Source organism: Pinus tabuliformis, chromosome 5_2 (assembly GCF_031772625.1).
Source record: "Pinus tabuliformis cultivar Carrire ecotype Pingquan chromosome 5_2, CPIR1, whole genome shotgun sequence".
NCBI lineage: Eukaryota > Viridiplantae > Streptophyta > Pinopsida > Pinales > Pinaceae > Pinus > Pinus tabuliformis.
Genome location: NC_142306.1, coordinates 77,614,294 through 77,634,808, shown reverse-complemented (window position 1 = coordinate 77,634,808; position 20,515 = coordinate 77,614,294). Strand labels below are relative to the sequence as shown.

The following is a 20,515-nucleotide window of genomic DNA, read 5'->3' as shown; positions in this document are numbered from 1 at the left end:
AATATATTGGTGGAACTGGAACTGATAAAGGAGCAGGAGAAGGCATAACTGGAGAAGGTATTACTGCTTTTATACTGTCTCTACTTCCTAAAAATGAAGATCTATCTAAGATAGTCATGGACCTGACAAGACGGGGGCTTGTGAATTTGAGACCAAAAGAACCATTAGAATGTTTGACAATAGACAATTGTCTAGGTTCATTTGATGTTTGTAGTTGAGGATATTTTTGTGATAATGGAATGTAAGTATTATTCCATTCATTAGGTAGAGTGCATTCTGCAAATCCTATCTGTAAGGGGGCAGTATTACCGGGACCAACTATTACTCCTTTCAAAGCTCTTGAACACTATTTTGGATTGAGTGGAGGCATTGTGCTGGAAACAAATCGAAGACAAATATAAGAATGAAGCTGAGTGATTAAAGTTTGTGGGGCGACATTGAAACCATTGAACTGAATATAGGCATTCAGAAATTCATTTATATATGGGTCATTCAAAGAAACTTGATATCTGGGAATTATAGAAGACCAGAAAGGACCGTTATTAAGAGGACTTTGAAAACCTCCCAATAATGCATCATTAAAATCATTCAGTCTGGTATCCTGGACACAAGTTAGGCAAGAAGTATTGAATCCTGGTCTGACAAGAGGATTAATCCCGAACTGAATCATGCCTATATGAATATATTTAAACCCATGTTCTAAACCCCATTCAATATCTTCTTGTTTAATTAAAGGAACCTGGTAGACTTTTTGACCAGTAGAAATAGGAATATTTACAGAAGTGAAGCGAAATAACTGAGTTGCTCTAAACTGGAAAGCAGGGATCTTATATGACTTGTCTACTTCTATCTCTGGCAATGTCCAATTTGGCTGTGGCTCAAATTCTTGAACTAAAACTTTTTCATCATATATTTTTTCTTCAGAAGTTTTGTTCAAACACTTATTCAGAAAATACCATCTCTTTTGCTTAACAATTTTCTTATCCTCGGGTGTTTGGAGAACAAATTCATTCAAAGAACCAGCCATTGAGATTAAATATAAGTATGCACCTGAACAGAGGAGAAAAAGTCTTTGTTCTCCAGGAAAGCAAACACGGCAGTCCGTTGCCTCAAACGATCTCTACCAAAGCCTTATCGCCAACTTCAACTCGTAAACAAAGGCAGGGACAAATACTACTCAATGGGAGAACCAGATAATTATGAAAATTACTTGGACAAAGAACCAGATGGCTCTGATACCAAAACTTTCTACAGAAACTTTCTATTAAGATTTCATAATGATATTACATTCTAGAGATCGACTGCAGTGACATTTACTATACAAACTATCAGATTGTTGTATGCTGCAAAACATAGATGACATAGCCAAAGATGTGCTAGAATTTAAAGAACATATAAAGAAAATGCACAGTGGTTATAATGAATGTTTGGGAATACAGAATGAGCACAGACAGAAATTGAATGATATCAATTCCAACATGGGAATTATTTCCAGGTCCCTTGAACATTTAAGAGATGCATTACCACAACCTACTTCTCCACCTCATTATAGAGAAGTAGATCTTTCAAGTTCAAAATTAAAGTTTTCTTCCAGTTCAGATGAATCAAAAGATGGTCTTAGAAGTATTTTGTTCAAAAGCATTGATAACATAGACACTGCTAAGATTGAGAAAGTACAAAAAGGAATAATGTTAGCCAGAGAAAAAACAGATTGGATGAGAGATAGGCTAACCACTTTTCCTACTGTTGAAAGCTTAAGATTACCAAAAGGTTATGTCAGTATTAAAACCATTATAGAAAATGGCCAACCATCTGCTCCATAAATTTTGGCCATGTCAGGTGTTACCTCTCATGCTACCAGAACTCTCGGAGAACCCACTCAAGGAGATACTAGTTCTAAAAGAGATAGAGGTGATACATTTACATTCTCACATAAAGGAAAGAAGGGTGACTGGGATAATTTTGCACATGAAGCATCTGCAGATAGTCCTTTTTCTAGATATAGAGACAATTTGGAAAGTTTCCCTGCCAAATTTGAAAATCCATCAGCTAAAGGATTAGGCAATACACTTTTGGTAAATATTTATTGCATGGAAAGTGAAAAAGTTATAACAGTTTTGCATAATGTCCATGCTTGGGCACTACAGCGAAAAGCTGAAACTAAACCATCATGGTCTGATATAGTCACACAAATTTTTTGGTCTTTTACTGGTATTTTAAAACAATGGTGGGATAAGTTGTCTGAAGAAGAAATGAACAATATCATTGAACATCCAACAAATCCACTGAAAGCTATTTTTGATGCCTTAAAACATGAATTTGTGGGGGTAGTACCAGAAGATTCAGTACATCATGGTCAACTATTTTTAGCTCAAAGATTGTGTAACATAGATTATCTGCATGATTAATATTATATTATGCAAAAACTTCTTTATCAAGCAACAGATCCTCACAATGTTGCTTATTTGAGGTATTACCTAGCTTCAATGCCAGGAAAAATTCCAGATTTGATTAATCAGTATATTGAGACCAACAAAGTAAAAATTGAGAATTCTTCATTTGCTGCAGTACATTAGATGATAGTTTCTGTTCTGCAAGGAGAATGTGCATCAGAAAAAGCTAAAAAGAATTTTAAGAAGTAGATGCATTTCAGTACAAAGTTGTGTAATAATTTTGCAGAAACTTATGATTTTGGATGTAGTAGCAAATCTAAAAAGAAAGTGTCAAAATTTTCATGCTCATGCAAGAAAGATAAGTATACTCCCAGGAGAAAATATTATCCTTCTAAGTTTTCCAAAAAGAAGAGGATAGTATTCAGAAAATGAGCAAAGCCTTCTAAAAAGGTAACATGTTTTATATGTGGAAAAGAAGGCCATTATGCTAATACCTGCAAAGAGAAAAAGAACAAGAAACAGTTGAAGATCATGGATATTTTTACTACAGTCCATAATCTAGAAGATTGGGATTTCATCTCCCACTCAGATGGCGAATATTTTGAAATTTCCAGTGATTCTTCTACTTCAGATAATGATGATTTACCTAATATCAGAAGAATAAGTTTGGAATCTGATTCTTCTGACTCTGATGAAACTTTTATTGTTGATATTAAAATGTTTTACTTCAACAAAACAGACAATTTGCAAAATCAGATTGATGAGGTCAAGACACAGCTAGCACAGCTTGAACCGTCCCAGTTAACAGCTAGAAGAAGATTGAAAGAAAAGCTGGAAAGTTTGGAAAAACAATTACCTTCCAAAAGAATAATTGATGATGAGGATTTTATTGAAAGAGAATTTGATTCAATGTTCAAACCATTTCATATTACAGAAGCTTCTCAAGTTACAGGTATGGATGAAATCAATACTCTCAAGAAGAAAATTAGCAGTTTGGAATCATCTATTAAACTAACAAGATCAGAAATATTGCAATTATCAACTAAACTTCAAAGTCTTATTTCTAATTATGATGATGCTAATTCCAAATTGACAAGAATTCTGATGAAGGATATTCCAGAAGAAATGCCCATGAAATCTAAGGAAGTAGATTTGGTAAATATCATGGGAATAGGAGATAAAGTGGTAATTCCTTTGAAAATAAAATTGCCAAATTTAAAGGAATACACTTTAGATGCACAAATTGATTCTGGAGCTATGTGTAGTTGTTGCAAATTTGATGCAATTCCTTCTTATTATTGGTAGCCTACTAAACTGTCCTTCAGAGCTGTGAATAAAGAGTTAATGGAGATTAACCATATATCTCATGATTTTCCAGTTTATTTGAATCATGTACAGACATATGTTACTTTGTATAGTTTTGATACAGGATTAGATGTCCTATTGGGACAAGATTTTTTGAAGAGATTCCTTCTAGTCACCTTTGGCAAAGACTCAGTCACATTTACTACTGTTTAGGGATTGATTATGATTCCTGCAAAGAATGCTTACCAGCTTAAGGTCAAGCCCAGTGAAGAAGACAATCTGCAAGATACCATGCAAGATCTTACCAAAATTCAAAAGATTGTCAAGCATGCAGAAATACATGGCCAAAAGACATTGCAAGCAATCTCAGATAAGCTGCACCACGATTGCACAGCAAGCAGGCCAGACGCTTTCTGGACCAGAGAGAAATATTTTGTAGCATTACCTTATAAAGAAGGGTATGTTCCTAAACCACAGAAAGCAAGTGCTAATCATATGTCACCTACTGAACAGGCTTTGTGCAAACAGGAGATTCAACAGTTGCTTGAACATAACCTAATTGAGCATTGCAAAAGCCCATGGGCATGTCCGACCTTTTATGTCAACGAACATAGTGAGCAGAAACGTGGAAAGAAGAGGTTGGTAATTAATTACAAAGCTTTGAATGAGGCTTTAATGCCTATGAAGTATCCTCTTCCTAATAAAGAATTGTTGCTTGCTAAAATCGCCAATGCTAATGTTTTCAGCAAATTTGATCTTAAAAGCGGTTTCTGGCAAATTGGTATCATTCCAGATGACAGATATAAAACAACCTTCATAGTTCCACATGGCCAATACCAATGGACTGTAATGCCATTACGTTTGAAGAATGCTCCTTCTGAGTTCCAAAAGCGGATGGAAGATATTTTTGGAGGGGTAGAGTATGTGATTGTATATATTGATGATTTTCTTGTATTTAGTAAGGATGTAAATACTCATAAGCTGCATTTATAAAAATTCTATGAAATGGTGTACAAGCATGGTTTAGTTCTATCTGACTCAGAAGAAAAGTTTCAAATTGGAAAAGTTAGAATAGGTTATTTAGGATTGCATATTTAACAGGGTCACATAGAGCTTCAACCTCATATCCTTCTTCATCTTCTGAAATTTCTTGATAATTTCCTTGATGTAAAGATGCTTCAGAGATTTCTAGGTTGCTTGAATTACATCCGTCAGTTCTATGAAAAGCAATACGAAGATACTAAGATTTTGCAGAAAAGGCTGAAGAAAGAAAAAGTTGAATGGTCTAATGAGATGACTATGGCAGTAAGGAACATAAAAAGCAAAATCAGAGAACTTCCCAAGTTAAGACTGCCTGACACTGATCTCCCATTTATTCTTGAAACAGATGCATCTGATCATACATGGGCTGTAGTGTTATTACAGAAACATGGAAGGAAAGAACTTGTTTGTGCATATGCCTCTGGTACTTTTGATGACACAGAAGCTAAGTATCCATCTTCCCACAAAGAGATACTTGCTGTCAAAAGAGGAATTCAAAGATTCAGATTGTTTTTAAAAAGTGTCAGATTTTTAGTTAGAACTGATCTGAAACATATGAAAGGTATTTTGTCCAACAAGAAATTGTTAGAACAAGGAAATACCAGGGTTCTAAGATGGGCTCTCTGGCTAGAAGGATTTATTTTTGATATTGTCTATAAATCAGGTGCAAAAAATTATTTAGCAGACATGTTGACAAGAGAAGGAGCTCCAGAAATCAAAGACATCAAGATGTTCAGACCCCTGTACAAAGGAGAAAGTTCTTCAAGTAAAAGTCCAGTCCAGTCTAGTGTCTGTCAGTCCAGAATCTGTTCAGTCTTGGTCTGTAGTCAGTGTAAATATGAATTCTGTTGGGATTGTTTTGTTTTAAGAGTCAAGTCATTACCAGTAGAAGTCATCCAAATGATTTTACAGATTTGGTTTGATTCAGAGTCTGGTATGAAAACCTATAATAGTGAGTTACCTTATAGGGATATGCCTTGGTGTGTCTATTATTCACTGTCTAGAGAACCAGTTCCCATCTATTTTGGTTTTGTCCAACATACTGATTGGACATGGCAAGATTATTTCTCTATCCATTAGAGGGCCAGGATACATGGTTATGTCAAAGTCATTGCATATGTGACACAGTTAGATAGTGCTAATAACTGGTGGAGTCCTTGGTTTAAGTTGTTCATGTTTAAGTATATGCCTAGAGTCTTATAGGATAGACAACAAGATGAACCATCATTCAGTTTGAAAGTCAGCTTCCATGGAGAGATTTCTATAGATCCCAGGCAGAGACCAATAAATGTATTCCATTTTCCATTTTATTGCTGTTTCTTGGAAGAAGCACCTCCATGGCTTGATGATGCCTTGCCTCATGATATATTTGCTTCCGATATTGAACAATTATTAGAGATGGATGAAGCCGACAGAGAATATGCTGCTGCAGAAGAATGGCAATATAATAGTGATTGATGTATATGATCACTCATTCGATATCATGTACATTTTAGTTTTCGTGGGTTTTCTTTAAAATATCCACTTTGTAATTATTATGAGCCGATGTCCTAGATTCCAGCCGTCTTGTCTATAGATCATATAATCTTGCTTTTTAGGTAGTGTCGGATTCGGTCCCCATATGGCTCTGCCTTTAAGGGACGAGATAACAGGTGGTAGTACCCACTTGTACGAATCTTTTAAGTACGCATTACTGATAGTCCTTCGGATATGATTTCCTGTGTGATATTCATGCCGAAAGTAGATTCCATCTACCCGAATTTTTTAAGTACTCATTACTGATAGTCCTTCGGATATGATTTCCTACGTGATATTCATGCCGAAAGTAGATTCCATTTGTTACAGGTTTCCAGAAAAAGTTTTAACCGGTTAACTTGCTAGGATATTATAAATACTAGCATTGTAAGATGGAGGGGCATTCAGAGTTCTTGAGTCATTTTGGGTGTTTGAGTCGAGTCTAATTCTGAGCTCCCTGCTCTGCATCTGCGAGAAATTTCTCGATCTGCTTGCATCACAGAGATCTAACTCTCAGTTCCTTATTCAATGAGTTGTATGATCTGGTTAAAGTCACTGCAGTCGATCTCAATTTCTGTGTGTGCTCATTCTGTATTCCCAAACATTCATTATAACCACTGTGCATTTTCTTTATATGTTCTTTAACTTCTAGCACATCTTTGGCTATGTCATCTATGTTTTGCAGCATACAAACAATCTGATAGTTTGTACAATTATGCATTTTCTTTGTTTCACTCTGATCTGCATCTGACATGTTTTTCATCTGTATCCATTGGAAATCTGACTTTAGAGTACCATTTTTGAAATTTCTTCTAGAGTTTGCAGGCTCTAAATATCTTTCATTAATCTTTGCTGTCAGATCATATTGAGCTCTGGGAAGACTAAAGCTTTTAATATCAGGCAATACTGTTTCATGCTTTTGATCTTCTAGTTGGAAACTAGAAGATGTACCCGATACACAGAATTGGCAATCATTAGCTTTATGGGACAGAGGTTTCTTTTGGTTTCTTTTGGGAACAAAATATATTGGTGGAACTGGAACTGATAAAGGAGCAGGAGAAGGCATAACTGGAGGAGGTATTACTGCTTTTGTACTGTCTCTACTTCCTAAAAATGAAGATCTATCTAAGATAGTCATAGATCTGACAAGACGGGGGCTTGTGAATTTGAGACTAGAAGAACCATCAGAATGTTTGACAATAGACAATTGTCTAGGTTAGTTTGATGTTTGCAGTTGAGGATATTTTTGTGATAATGGAATGTAAGTACTATTCCATTCATCAGGTAGAGTGCATTCTGCGAATCCTATCTATAAGGGGGCAGTATTACTGGGACCAACTATTACTCCTTTCAAAGCTCTTGAACACAATTTTGGATTGAGTGGAGGCATTGTGCTGGAAACAAATCGAAGACAAATAGAAGAATGAAGCTGAGCGATTAAAGTTTGTGGGGTGACATTGAAACCATTGAACTGAATATAGGCATTCAGAAATTCATTTATATATGGGTCATTCAAAGAAACTTGATATCTGGGAATTACAGAAGACCAGACATGACCGTTATTAAGAGCACTCTGAAAAAATCCAAACAATGCATCATTAAAATCATTCAGTCTGGTATCCAGGACACAAGTTAGGCAAGAAGTATTTAATCCTGGTCTGACAAGAGGATTAATCCCGAACTGAATCATGCCTATATGAATATATTTGAACCCATGTTCTAAACCCCATTCAATATCTTCTCTTTTAATTAAAGGAACCTGGTAGACTTTTTGACTAGTAGAAATAGGAATATTTACAGAAGTGAAGCGAAATAATTGAGTTGCTCTGAACTGGAAAGTAGGGATCTTATATAACTTGTCTACTTCTATCTCTGGCAATGTTCAATTTGGCTGTGGTTCAAATTCTTGAACTACAACTTTTTCATCATATAATTTTTCTTCAGAAGTTTTGTTCAAATACTTATTCAAAAAAGACCATCTCTTTTGCTTAGCAATTTTCTTATCCTCGAGTGTTTGGAGAACAAATTCATTCAAAGAACCAGCCATTGAGATTAAATATAAGTATGCACCTGAACAGAGGAGAAAAAGTCTTTGTGCTCCAGGAAAGCAAACATGACAGTCCGTTGCCTCAAACGCTCTCTACCAAAGCCTTATCGCCAACTTCAACTCGTAAACAAAGGCAGGGACAAATACAACTCAATGGGAGAACCAGATAATTATGAAAATTACTTGGACAAAGAACCAGATGGCTCTCATAACCAAAGAAAATTTTTCTAAACCCCCCTTTACTTATCCCTGGTGATTTAAATAAATAAATTAAAAAAATATATTAATAACCAAAGAATAATATATAAATAAAATAAAATGGAATTACATTCTAATATATAATATATTATAATTATTTATTAGGAAGAAAATTAGTTACTATAATTATAATATTATTTTTTATTACCTTTTGACTTTTTAACATTATAATATTATCTAGCCGTTTTTTTTTTTTTTAGCTATTGATGGTCAACCTAGCCGTTGGGAAGATCTGCTCTCCCTATTTAATTTGTAGCCATGATCTGACTCCTCAACTTGTCCTGACGATGAACCATACTAGTTGGTTTGAAACGTGTTGACAAAGATTTTCTACATGTGATTTACGCCAAAACTCTTCTTATAATTCCCACAAATTGTAAACCAAATGATGAAATCAAAAAATGACTAACCTCCTTTTTGTAGGTATTGTAGATGATTTTAAGAAAGAATTTTTGCCCACACCCCCTCTACCAGATACACCGATTACACGAGCTTCGCTACATAGCCCAACCATACCTGCAGCGTCTTCCGAGTATATTTAATGCCTGCTTATTTCTTTCTAGAGATGCAACCAATTTCATCTTTTTAATATCAGCATTAGAAGTTTCCTCCAGACTTAAGTTCAGAGCCTTCACAATGGAAGTCTATAACTGTTCAATTTCAAAGTTCCCACAAACTGTAAACCAAATGACAGAAAAAAGAAAAATGGCTGACCTCTTTTTTGTAGGTATTGTAGATCATTTTAAGCAAGAAAGTTTTTCCCACACCCCCTTTACCAGATACACTGATTACACGAGCTTCGTGACGAGCATCACCCAACCATCCTCATCATCATAGGCTGCATTGAGTGGACTATTTCTTTTAGCATTTGTATTTAATTTCATTTCATGTCAACCTATTCTTTACTTCTAAATAGGATTTAGTTAGGCTACATTTCATATTGCACACTTGCATTGCATTATTAGTTTCATTTCATTTTTAACTCATCAGTCCTAGATTATGGTAGTTGGTCCATAACCAATGGGCTTGCCATTTCAATATTTGGGGCTTTTTCCCAATAATCCTATGAAGTTGACAAGGAATATTTTCCCACATTAAGAAGACCATAGAAGAAAATCAAAGCCTTCAGATATGAATCTTGTGAGATAATGGATAAGGTAAGCAATATCACTTACAAAGTACATGCCCCATGTTATATGTGCATTTACTTAGTAATACGTGTATATAAGATACTATAAGTTTATTAATTTCTGCCAAATGACCAAACTAGGCAATGCGATTGCTTAGTACATGAGTGGCAATATAAAATGGGAGTTCTGTCTCACTGTCAAGGGTGAAACTTTGTCTCGGTACAACAAGGAGAAATTCAGTGAGACTACAGTGATCAAGGTTCGGTATAATCACAAGAAGTGTCTCTCTCTATCAAGGAGGTAGATGACTAGGAGAAGGCGCAAATACTTTATGGCCACAATGAGAAGCTTGCCATTGCTTTTGGTTATCAACAGATGCCTAGATCAGCTATCCAAATTACCAAGAATTTTCGTGTTTGTGGGTGCTTCCACAATGCCACAAAGCTCATTTCAATGATCACCAGGAAAGGAATTGTTGTGAGAGATGCAAATTGTTTCCATTGTTTCTTGAATGGACTTTGTTCTTGCATTGATTATTGTAATGCTAAATGAAAATCATATTATACAAAATTGCGTGACTACAATCATAAGAAATTGTTGTGAGAGATGCAAATTGTTTCCATTGTTTCTTGAATGGACTTTGTTCTTGCACTGATTATTGTAACGCTAAATGAAAATCATATTATACAAAATTGCGTGACTACAATCATAAGAAATTACTTGCCTTTTGTGACAACCATGTGTTTGACAGAGCAAAATGGACTAAGGAAAAATCAGAGGGGATTAGTAAAAGATTTGATGTGTATCAGTGTTTGTTCGGTGTATCTAGGGTGCATACATAGAAAAATTAGTGACATTTTCACAAGACAAATCAAATTTCTACTTGACTCATTTCTTCATATCAACCATAATTTTACAAAAAATGTCGAATAGGGGTTACATTGAGTATAGTATTGCCAACAATTTTCATAATGTAGTGTTGTTGGGTGGTATGCCAATGGTGATACATCATGTGATCAAATGACACTGACATAGACGGTATTTCGGGAATAGTTATTTATGGTTGTGTAGAAGATTTCAAGAGAAGCTATGCATGACATATTTTCTTTGTGTAATGTAAAGCTATTAATATTTGTCAAATACAATGAGATGACAATATTTTTGGAGTTGGCATTTCCTTGTGGTCTAGAGGCCAGAGTAAGTCCAAATTCATTGGAAAAACTTCTCAAGCATGCTATTTATGAGATTTGTAAGTTCCTACTATTTGGGAGGTTCATTTTCCATTGAAACATCTATTTGCAGTTGCATTGCTATTAGTACAAAGCTCCTATGGTTAACCGATTTACCTGGTTGTGAATGTTGTCAGTATTAGCAGAATTGTGGAATTATTCCCAGTACACAAATTGGAGATTGATCTAAACTGTAGGTCCATCGAAGTAGCCATAATAATCTCAAATTCCTTTTTTGAGTAAATTCAGAAAGGATGCTTATTTTTGGTAAATCTTTCTGGCTAGCAATTCCTTAGAAAAGTTATGGAAGAGGTATTATACAACAGATGGTGATTACCCATATTCTTATTTAATGGGCATGTCCTCATTTTTGAATCACCATGTTCTTGTTTCTTCTTGTCATGTTGTAACTTGAAGTTGGGTGGAAGTCATTGTTAAGTATATTGCTTCAGCCATGTTTATAGGTTCCCAAATTATTGTTCCCTGTAAGTATATCCACTCCTATCTGAGTGAAAGTAATTCCCTATGAGTATATCCACTCCTATGTGAGTGAAATGTGTTATGCATCAGCATGAGTGCTAAGAATGAATAGTATACTAACAAAATAGTCATTCTGCAAACATGGAACAATTTCAACCATTAGGTTTTTACTATTTGATTCATTTTACAATTGAGATTGGGTGCCATACTGTAATCAATAATATGGCCTTGGAAGGGTATTAAAGGCGACAAATTTGATCCCTAAACTATAATGTTGTTGACATATTCATTGATTTTTAAACGCTCCGAATCTAATTTTCACGAATGGAAAACTGCAGAAAGTTTCTCAAGCTCTTCAAGTTTTCTTCATAGAGTATTCAAGGGATAAGAAACTTCATCAAGATTAGATTTCCAACACCATGGTATACATGTCTTTGCAAAATATTTAGGAAGGTGTAGTTTGTGTAGATACTACCAAAATGCATCTTTCTGTTCTTCTTCTTCTCATGATGATGAGGATTTCAGCAGATTCATAATCACTCTAGCTGGCTCTTGTTGTTTCTTGGTGGAATTGAAAAGAGTCTTGGAATCTGCAAGGGAATCCTTGATCGTTACAGTATGAGCTGTTACCTATGCCTTGGAATCGAATACCACTTTGCAACGAATTCGTAACTACTTTCCACTGATCAAACTGTTGAACATTTTTCAATCGTCTAACATATAATCTTATGGCGCACAATGATGATAAGTGGGCAAGAGGGGAGTTGATTTCAAAGGGGAATGCCTTACGACATAATGAGCAATGGATCTGCTTGGAGCAACCTTGATCAAAATAGCATAAATACAAATACAAATGAAAAACAAGGTCGATAAATCACTTCTTCAAAGATATATATGAGATGCAATGTATATTTTGAACTACCGAGTACAATTTTCTTCCCAACAAAGTATATTCCTTAAATTTCTATCATATTCCTAACATGATGCAATCTATGTATAGTTATCATAAACTTTTATACTACTGTAATTGTGAAGATGGAATTGAAGGAAAAACAACAATCCTCATAAATTCATAAGCTACTTCAGTTGTGGAGACAAAATTCAGAGAAAACAACAATCCTGATAAGCTCGTTGCAACAAACACAACTACAATTGTGAATATGTAATTAAGAGAAAACAACAATTCTCACAAACTTGCATCCTACAACAATTCTGAATATAGAATTGAGTGAAAAATAACCATCCTCGTAAACTTTGATGCTATTGCATTACAACCGCGTAGATGGAATTTAGATAAAGAAAATATCCACCTCTAACATAAGGGCGTGTTGATTGTAATGAGAAGATATGGATAAGGATTTCAACTCTTAAGATTTTGAATAATTTCATATGGAAATAGAGAAAATTGTTCAGCATAGTGTATGGTGCACACAAAATTTTCCATTATCAAAATCAATACTCTAATATCTTTTTATTTGATTTTTCATTATCAAAATCAATACTCTAATCTCTTTTTATTTGAAACTTTCATATATAACACGTCTTTTTCTAAGTTTGTTTTTTTATGAATAAACTCATGATGGCTAAATTTCTAGAGTATTATGAAATCTACAATCCACTCATAATTAACAATCTAAATTGTTCAACACAACTTATGGTGCACACAAAACTTTTTCCATTATCAAAATCAATACTCTAATCTCTTTTTATTTTATACGTGTTATATATGAAACTTTCATATAGAACACATATTTTTATGAGTTTATACTATTATGAATAAACTCATGAGGATTAAATTTGCAAAGTATTGTGAAATCTGCAATCCACTCATAATTAACAATCTAAACATGAAAACAAACATGGGCTATCCAAAAAAATATTAAGCACACATATAGAATTAAAGTAGCTAACAAAACATTGAAATTTCCTCATATAAGATGTATTTTTATGAAAAAGCTCATGTTTGTCAAATATTCTGAAATCTGCAATTCAACCATAACTAACCATCTAAACATGAAAAAAACATAAACAATCCAACTATAAATATGAAACTAAAGTAGCCAACAAAACCATAGTTCTGAACCACATTCTTCTGCAACTTTTTTTCTTATGTTTTTATATGGTCTTTGTTCTTTTCTGCCCAACTATGTGTTTGAATAAATTAAAACGCTTTATTTATTCAGTTGTCTTGAGGAAAAACTTAAACATGAAGATAAACCAGATATGGAAAGATAAACTGTTGAGATTATTCCAATTGTAGATTTTGTAAATATATTAGAATTCCAAGGATAGGAACTAGGTAGATTATTCGACTTCGTTGTTGTGGTTCATGAGATTCAGGGATAGTAGCAAGGTGCCTTTTGGCAGTATCTACACTTATGTTTTTCACTTTGACCCAATTTCCCTCAAAAATAAGAATAAAATGCAGTGTTGATGCAGTGCTGTGCTAAGAGAGATGCATAGAGGCTTGAGACTCAGGAAATAATTGTGGAGACATTTAATTGGAATTCAAAATTTCATATCGAAGAGCAGAGTTGGTATTACAAAGAAGAAATCGCTGAGAGTAGCAATACCTAAATACAAAGATAAAGAAAGAATGTGCATATACTTGGATCTTTCCTTTGGGGCTTAATGTCGGGGTTGCTGGGGGATCTCACGATGGGAAGAACGTCACCGGTGGCGTTGGCGCACGCATAGGCCAATGCCCCTCCTCTCGCCAACAAAAGGAACTTGAGCAACAACCCTCTCTTGGTGAACGACTTCACAAAAGTCTCAAAGAATTTGATATGTCCACACACACACAGAAATAACAACATCATCAATCCTTCCCATACAACAGAGAAAGTAAAAAGTCTGAATGAATTGGGTAGGTACCTGTAAGGGGTTGTAGGGAGAGGGGGTATCAGAGCCGTACATGTCCCAAGCCCTAGTGGTGTTGTTGATGTCCTCCAGATCGAATTAAACTCTCTTCTCCCCATACTTGGCCACAACCATGCCCCCGACCCTCTTCCTGCAAAATCAATCGAGTATTGCATTGTATCGTACTATAAAAATAAAATAATGGGTTGCCGCCTATAATAGGATATAGATTTAAAGTCAAGCTGCAAGTTACACTGTCATAATATTCATTGAAAACACCCAGAAAAACAGGTTGTTCTAACTCTCTTTTTCCTCGTATATGGAATTTATTTAAATAAACAAGCCTGAAGTAACAAAATTGTTTGATTGCCAAAAAACCTATAGGTGAAAGAAGCAAATTAAGAAAAGAAACGAGTTATCAATAAAAGGGTTAGAGAAAAATAATAATTAAGGAAAGAAATTACGAGTTATCAATAAAAGGGTTATAGAAAAAAGATGTATAAAAATGTCGCCACATGAATTGATTTTAGGAATTTTGACGCGAAAGATGTATGAAAAATCTCACATGAAATATTGATTTTAAGAGTTTTGATGTGAGGAAGAAAACCAAACTTGTGAAGAACATGCAATTTCTTAATCAATTTTTCCTGCAAAGCTTCCCATCAGTAAACACAAAGAGTAAAACAAAGATTAACATATCACAGCCCTCACCTGTGATAAGTCCATTTTGGTCTCTGGTGAGTCTGGTATTTACAATGCCAGGATGAACAGAATTCGCAGTCACATTGGCCTTCATTTTCTATGTTTTAGACAGAACCATTGTTAAATGTTTATACTATGGAAAGCTTTGATTAGTGGTCAAAGCAAAGTAAGTAAAGATTCCAAGGGCATACCTCCAGCTTCGAGGCAAGTTCTTTAGCGTGTAGAATATTTTCTAGTTTATATTGAACGTATGCAAGGGTGGAATCATAGCTTTCATGCGTTCAGGATTAATATATTAGATAGTATATCTTTATATTAATGCTGAATCTAGTTCCGGAACAAATAAGAAGTATAAGCCTAATTACCAAGGGATTTTACGTCTTATGATCATTTAGCTGGTGAAACTAGATTCCTTCTTTCCCTGCCCTGCTGTGAACATCATATGAAACATTGATAATCCTTCCTTGAATGCCTGTTTATTTAGAGGTTTGGATCATTTTGTTGAGTAAAAACTTGTTTATTTAGAGGTTTGGATCATTTTGTTGAGTAAAAACTTGTTTATTTAGAGGTTTGGATCATTTTGTTGAGTAAAAACTTAGTTAAAAGAAAGTACCTTGCAAATAAGCGCTACTAGTCAGAGCAGTGTGGGTTTTAATTGAGTTATGCTCTATAACATTACAAGATTGCCAAAAAACTTAAAAAGTGTGTATTCTTACGGAGATAGTTCATAGCGAAAGTCATCTCAAATTCGTCCTGAGATACCTCGAATTCTTGACAAAACCTTCCTGCATTGTTTCTGCAATAAACACAGCAGAAAAGACACACACGCAAAGTACCGTGTTCGTTGCTGAGGGTTTCAAAGTATCCAATCTATTTTGATCGGTTTATTTAATATCTAGATACAAGAATTTTTTCCTGAATTTTAAGAAGACTCGCATAAGAACATTGAGCGGTAAGCAGAGGATTCAAAGTTTGTGGAAAATATTCTTATTGATGTAAAAGAGTTGAGATCGAGTTCCATCACTATGATTTCTGCTGTGTGAATATCTTTCTGAATAATAGATTTTACATCTTCTACTTTCAGATTTCTTGCAGGAATCATCAATCTTGCTCCCTGTTTAGCCAATACTATTGCGGTTTCCGGCTCCAATTCCAGAACTGGTGGTGGCGCCTGTACATCAAAAATATTTCATAAGATTTGTTATAAAGAAAATAATTAGATTTGTTATAAAACATGAGGAAGCCTACTATTACCAGTGATTATTGACGTTAGAGAGTCAAGGTTGCAGGCAACAATGACATCTTCAGCAATGGATTTAGAGCCAAAGCCCCTAGGCTCTGCTGCGCCAACATGGGCAACTGTGATCGTTGTGGTTGCAGCGGTGAGCGCAAACATTGCCATGACGTGTTAATTTAATCAAATGACATCCTTCATCGTTATTATGCAATGAATTCGTAACTGCTTTCCCTTCATGGAACGGTTGAACTTTTTTCAATCGTTTAACCTATAATTTTATAGCCCATATAGCCCATAACGGTTGAATTTTTTCAATCGTCTAACCTATAATCTTATCGCCCATAACGGTTGATTTTTTTTCAATCCTCTAACATATAATCTTATGGCACATAATGATGATTGATGGGTAAGACCTGAGTTGATTTTAAAGGAAACACCTTATAACGTAAATAAGATTTTTAATTTGATTAAAACTTCAATAATACATATAGTTACATATATATATATATAACTTTTTTCTTTGACATGTCTTATATATATTTTTTAATGTGTTATGCATAGTATTAGATTAATAATTTGGAAAAAAATAGTGTGAATATTGAATTTTTGTATTCTTATTAATTGAATTTGAATATAAATTCCTGAAATATAATGATCGTTATTTTAACTTATATGGTCAAATGAATCTTAATTTATCTCTCTCTCACACACATTTCACATTTCTATATTTTGAAATATTTTTATTTTTAACTATGTACTTACTAATTAAATTTATTAAGATTTTATATGTTTATCAATTATATGTTCTAAAAAATAATCGTCACAAATGTGAATCATTTTTATTTAAATTTATTTTAATGTTATATATATATATATATATATATTTTTTTTTTCCTTGAAAAAAATGTTTGTAATTTTAGTAATAAAAATAAAATTACAATATAACAAATTGAATTGAATCCATTCATTATTTTTATTACTTTTTTAATTGAGAGGACACTATATTTTATTATTATTAGTATTTTTAATTTAATACTTCACTTTACAAACACTACAACATCTCTTCCATATTGAGCCAATATATAACTTTTTACACTCATTTACGAACACTACAACATTGCCCCCCATATTGAGCTATAAAGTCCCTCTCTGCGCAATTGATAAAAAGGGATAAAAATATATTCTCCAAACCTATATAAAACTAAGTATTAATAAAAAAAAGAATATATTCCTCAAAGAATAAAAGTGTTTTTATTTTGTGGGGTCAATATTTGTATTCCTTGAAAACATGAAGAACGTTTTAAGTCATGGAGTTATGGGCTAGTCCGTTACTGGAAAAACCAAACCAAACCCAAAATCTCAACCTTTTCAAAGAACCAATGACATATTTCTGCTTGTTGATATAAAACCCAAAATTAAAAATTGGGCCACGTAGGCCAATTATAGATTGAGAGATACATATGAAGAGAATCAAGGAATAAGATATTTTTTTTCCGAAGAAAAAAGCAAACTTTTTATTAAGAAAATAAAAAGTTACATTCTGTATGCTTTGAGCAGTCCTGATGACTCATATGATTGCTGTTTTGACATTCTGTAAGACACAAAAATCTCAGTCTTTTTTGACTGATTGTGGATGATAAAAAGTATCCGATACTGCTGTAAAAAAGTCTGATAGTAACTGTCTAGTCTTCCTCCCTTCAGGAGGCTTATCAAGGAATAAGATATAAAGAGATCGTTCAAGGAGATTTGTCTTTCTTAGCTATGGTCCAACATTCTTGCTTGAGGGGAGAGTATTCAAAAAAATCAGAGGAGATTTGCGAAGATGAAAAGACCACGAGGGCTTCACTGGGAAAGCAATACCATCCCATGCATGTTCATATTGGGGAATATATATTAAGGAAAAAATGACATAATATATTGAACATATAATAGAGGGGTAATTTATTTTTATATGTCGTGTATAAAAAAATTAGCTCAAAGTTAATGAAAAATAGAAAGGGGTATACAAAATGTTAATAAAAAAATGGATGCCTACAATATCTAGTGAAAGTAGGGATTTTTTAAATTGGGAAGGTGTAATGGGTTCGTATTGGTAGGGGATTAAATAAAGTAATTTTTACAAGTATTTTCCAATATGTAGTCAAATTAAGGGTATTTTTTAGTATGCCACAAATGCATGTGCTATGTTAGAGGTTCATTGAGTGAAGCCCCTGAGATAAATACACATCCTTGATTAGCTAACTTATTTGCAATTTTATTTCCAGTTCTTCTGATATGAGTGGGGATGTTCACCAAAATGGAAGGAAGGAGCGATGCTACTCATATGAGTAGGTTTTCAAGTCTCCAACTCTGAGATATTTCGTTGATTTGGGTGCCATGTAGGATCCCATGGATCATATTTGTAACAAGATGAGAAGCTCCCTCCATAATATGTTTGGTGTAGCCTTCAGTCTGGGCAGTTAATAGTCCCTCTTACAGGGCTTTCAATTCTTCTGCGTTGTTACTATTATATCCCATAAATCTTGAATAAATGTAGACAAGGGATCCCAAATGATCCTTGAAGGTACCTCCATAGCCCACCTCGCTTGGGTTACACTTTTAAGTGTCACCAAAATTGAGATTTAGAAAAATAGGGGGAGGAGGGGTCCGAGAGCAAGGAAGAGGCATTGAAGTAAGACAAATAGGGGAAATTATTGGAATTTGTTGTCATTGATGTCAACGCAAGCAACAACCATAATAAGCCCCGATTTCATTGAGGAAATTAATCGGGAAGATTAATATGTTTGGGCTCAATACCGTCTTCATTCGATTTTCCTTATCGTGCCAATTCCAATGGTAGGTGACACATCTCATAACTCCTCACGCTTGACGAGATATGTTGGATCAAAGTTTGTGCCCCAAAAGGTCCCCAAAATGAGAGGACATATGAGACTTGTTGATTAGATTATTAGTGACATTTATTCTAAAAATTTCAAATAAATTATAATGGGCTTATTAACCCTTCACATGTTTGATTAATTTTAAAATATTTGGAGCTTAAGTTTGCCTTAATGGGTGTTTGGTTTTGGCTCCAAAAATTTCAATTTGAAAATTCAAATTTAAGAATTTGTGAGGTCGACGCCCCCCTTTTGATTAGGCCAACCTCCCCCACCTAGTAGTATCTTTTTCCTATATAAATATAGGACTCGTATATGGTCCTCAAATGACAGATCTAAACACTCATCTTGTATGAATTATCTATATGGTTCCTATGGCCCTGTGTAGTCACACCCAACTTAAGGAAGAGGTCAATTTTGGAGATGGTTTTTGGGTTTAATGTTTTTTCTTTGGTTGAAGGTTCTCGGTGAGACTTGATGATATTTTTTGTGCACTAATTTGACCCTCTCTAAGGCCATGTTTATGAGATAAAGGCACAACTTTGAGACAATGTTTATGAGGTAATTTTAAGCCTATATGAGGAAATTTTTGTGGTTTACTAAGGTTTTTTTTGACCTTATTTTAAGGTCTATTTTGGTGTGGTTATGGGCTAAAATATGAGGTAATAACTTCACTCTATTCGAGGCTCCTATTTTCATATATGTGTCAAAACAAAGACTGATTAAAAGACTTATTTTGGTACACTTCGTACTCACATTACATAGCTCTTTTGAAGTAATTCACCAAATTTTTTCTGAGGTTGATATTCATAATTATGTGGTAAAATATGACCTATTTTATACACCATTAGGTTACCATCTAAGGCTCGACCCTGAAGTATTCCTTGGATATTTCTGAGGTTAAAGTCCAAGGCCTGTTTGCATTGTTTATGAGGCTATTTCAGCCCTCTTCTTGAGTATATGTGTGGCCTAAAAAAATTCTTTCTAAGGCCTGATATATAAAAATTTGTACAGTGTCTTGAAGTCTTTCGTGGACAATCTGGAGGCCAAATTTTTGATGTATTGAAGGCTCATTTTTGCACACTATTTTGAAGTCTGCCATAACCCTCATTCTCATTAGTATAGACTATTTGAAGGTTGTTTTCTTTCAATTTACTGAAGAAGACCTAAAGGCCATCTCTGCTGCCTATTTAGGACTTGTTTTAGATTCATATGGCACATCTTGAGACTTATATTTGAAGGCTAGGGGTCTCTTCTTGAAGCTTGTTTTGAGGTAGGATAATGTGAACTATTTGTGCAAAGGTTGAGGTTTATCAAAGTTTGAATTAGGGCCAGTCCTTACAAAAGTGGAAGTCCCAACAACAAAAGGATATAGATAAGGTTTTTTCTTGGCACTAATACAAGTATGTTAATAAATCAAAACAAAGGCATATATCATGTGGG

The 20,515-nt window shown here is 34.2% G+C and overlaps 1 pseudogene; it reads right to left on the bottom strand.

Annotated features, from left to right (window-relative positions):
• Nucleotides 1–6,750: 6,750 nt before the first annotated feature.
• Nucleotides 6,751–16,361, bottom strand: LOC149157618 (short-chain dehydrogenase TIC 32, chloroplastic-like; annotated as a pseudogene).
• Nucleotides 16,362–20,515: the final 4,154 nt, after the last annotated feature.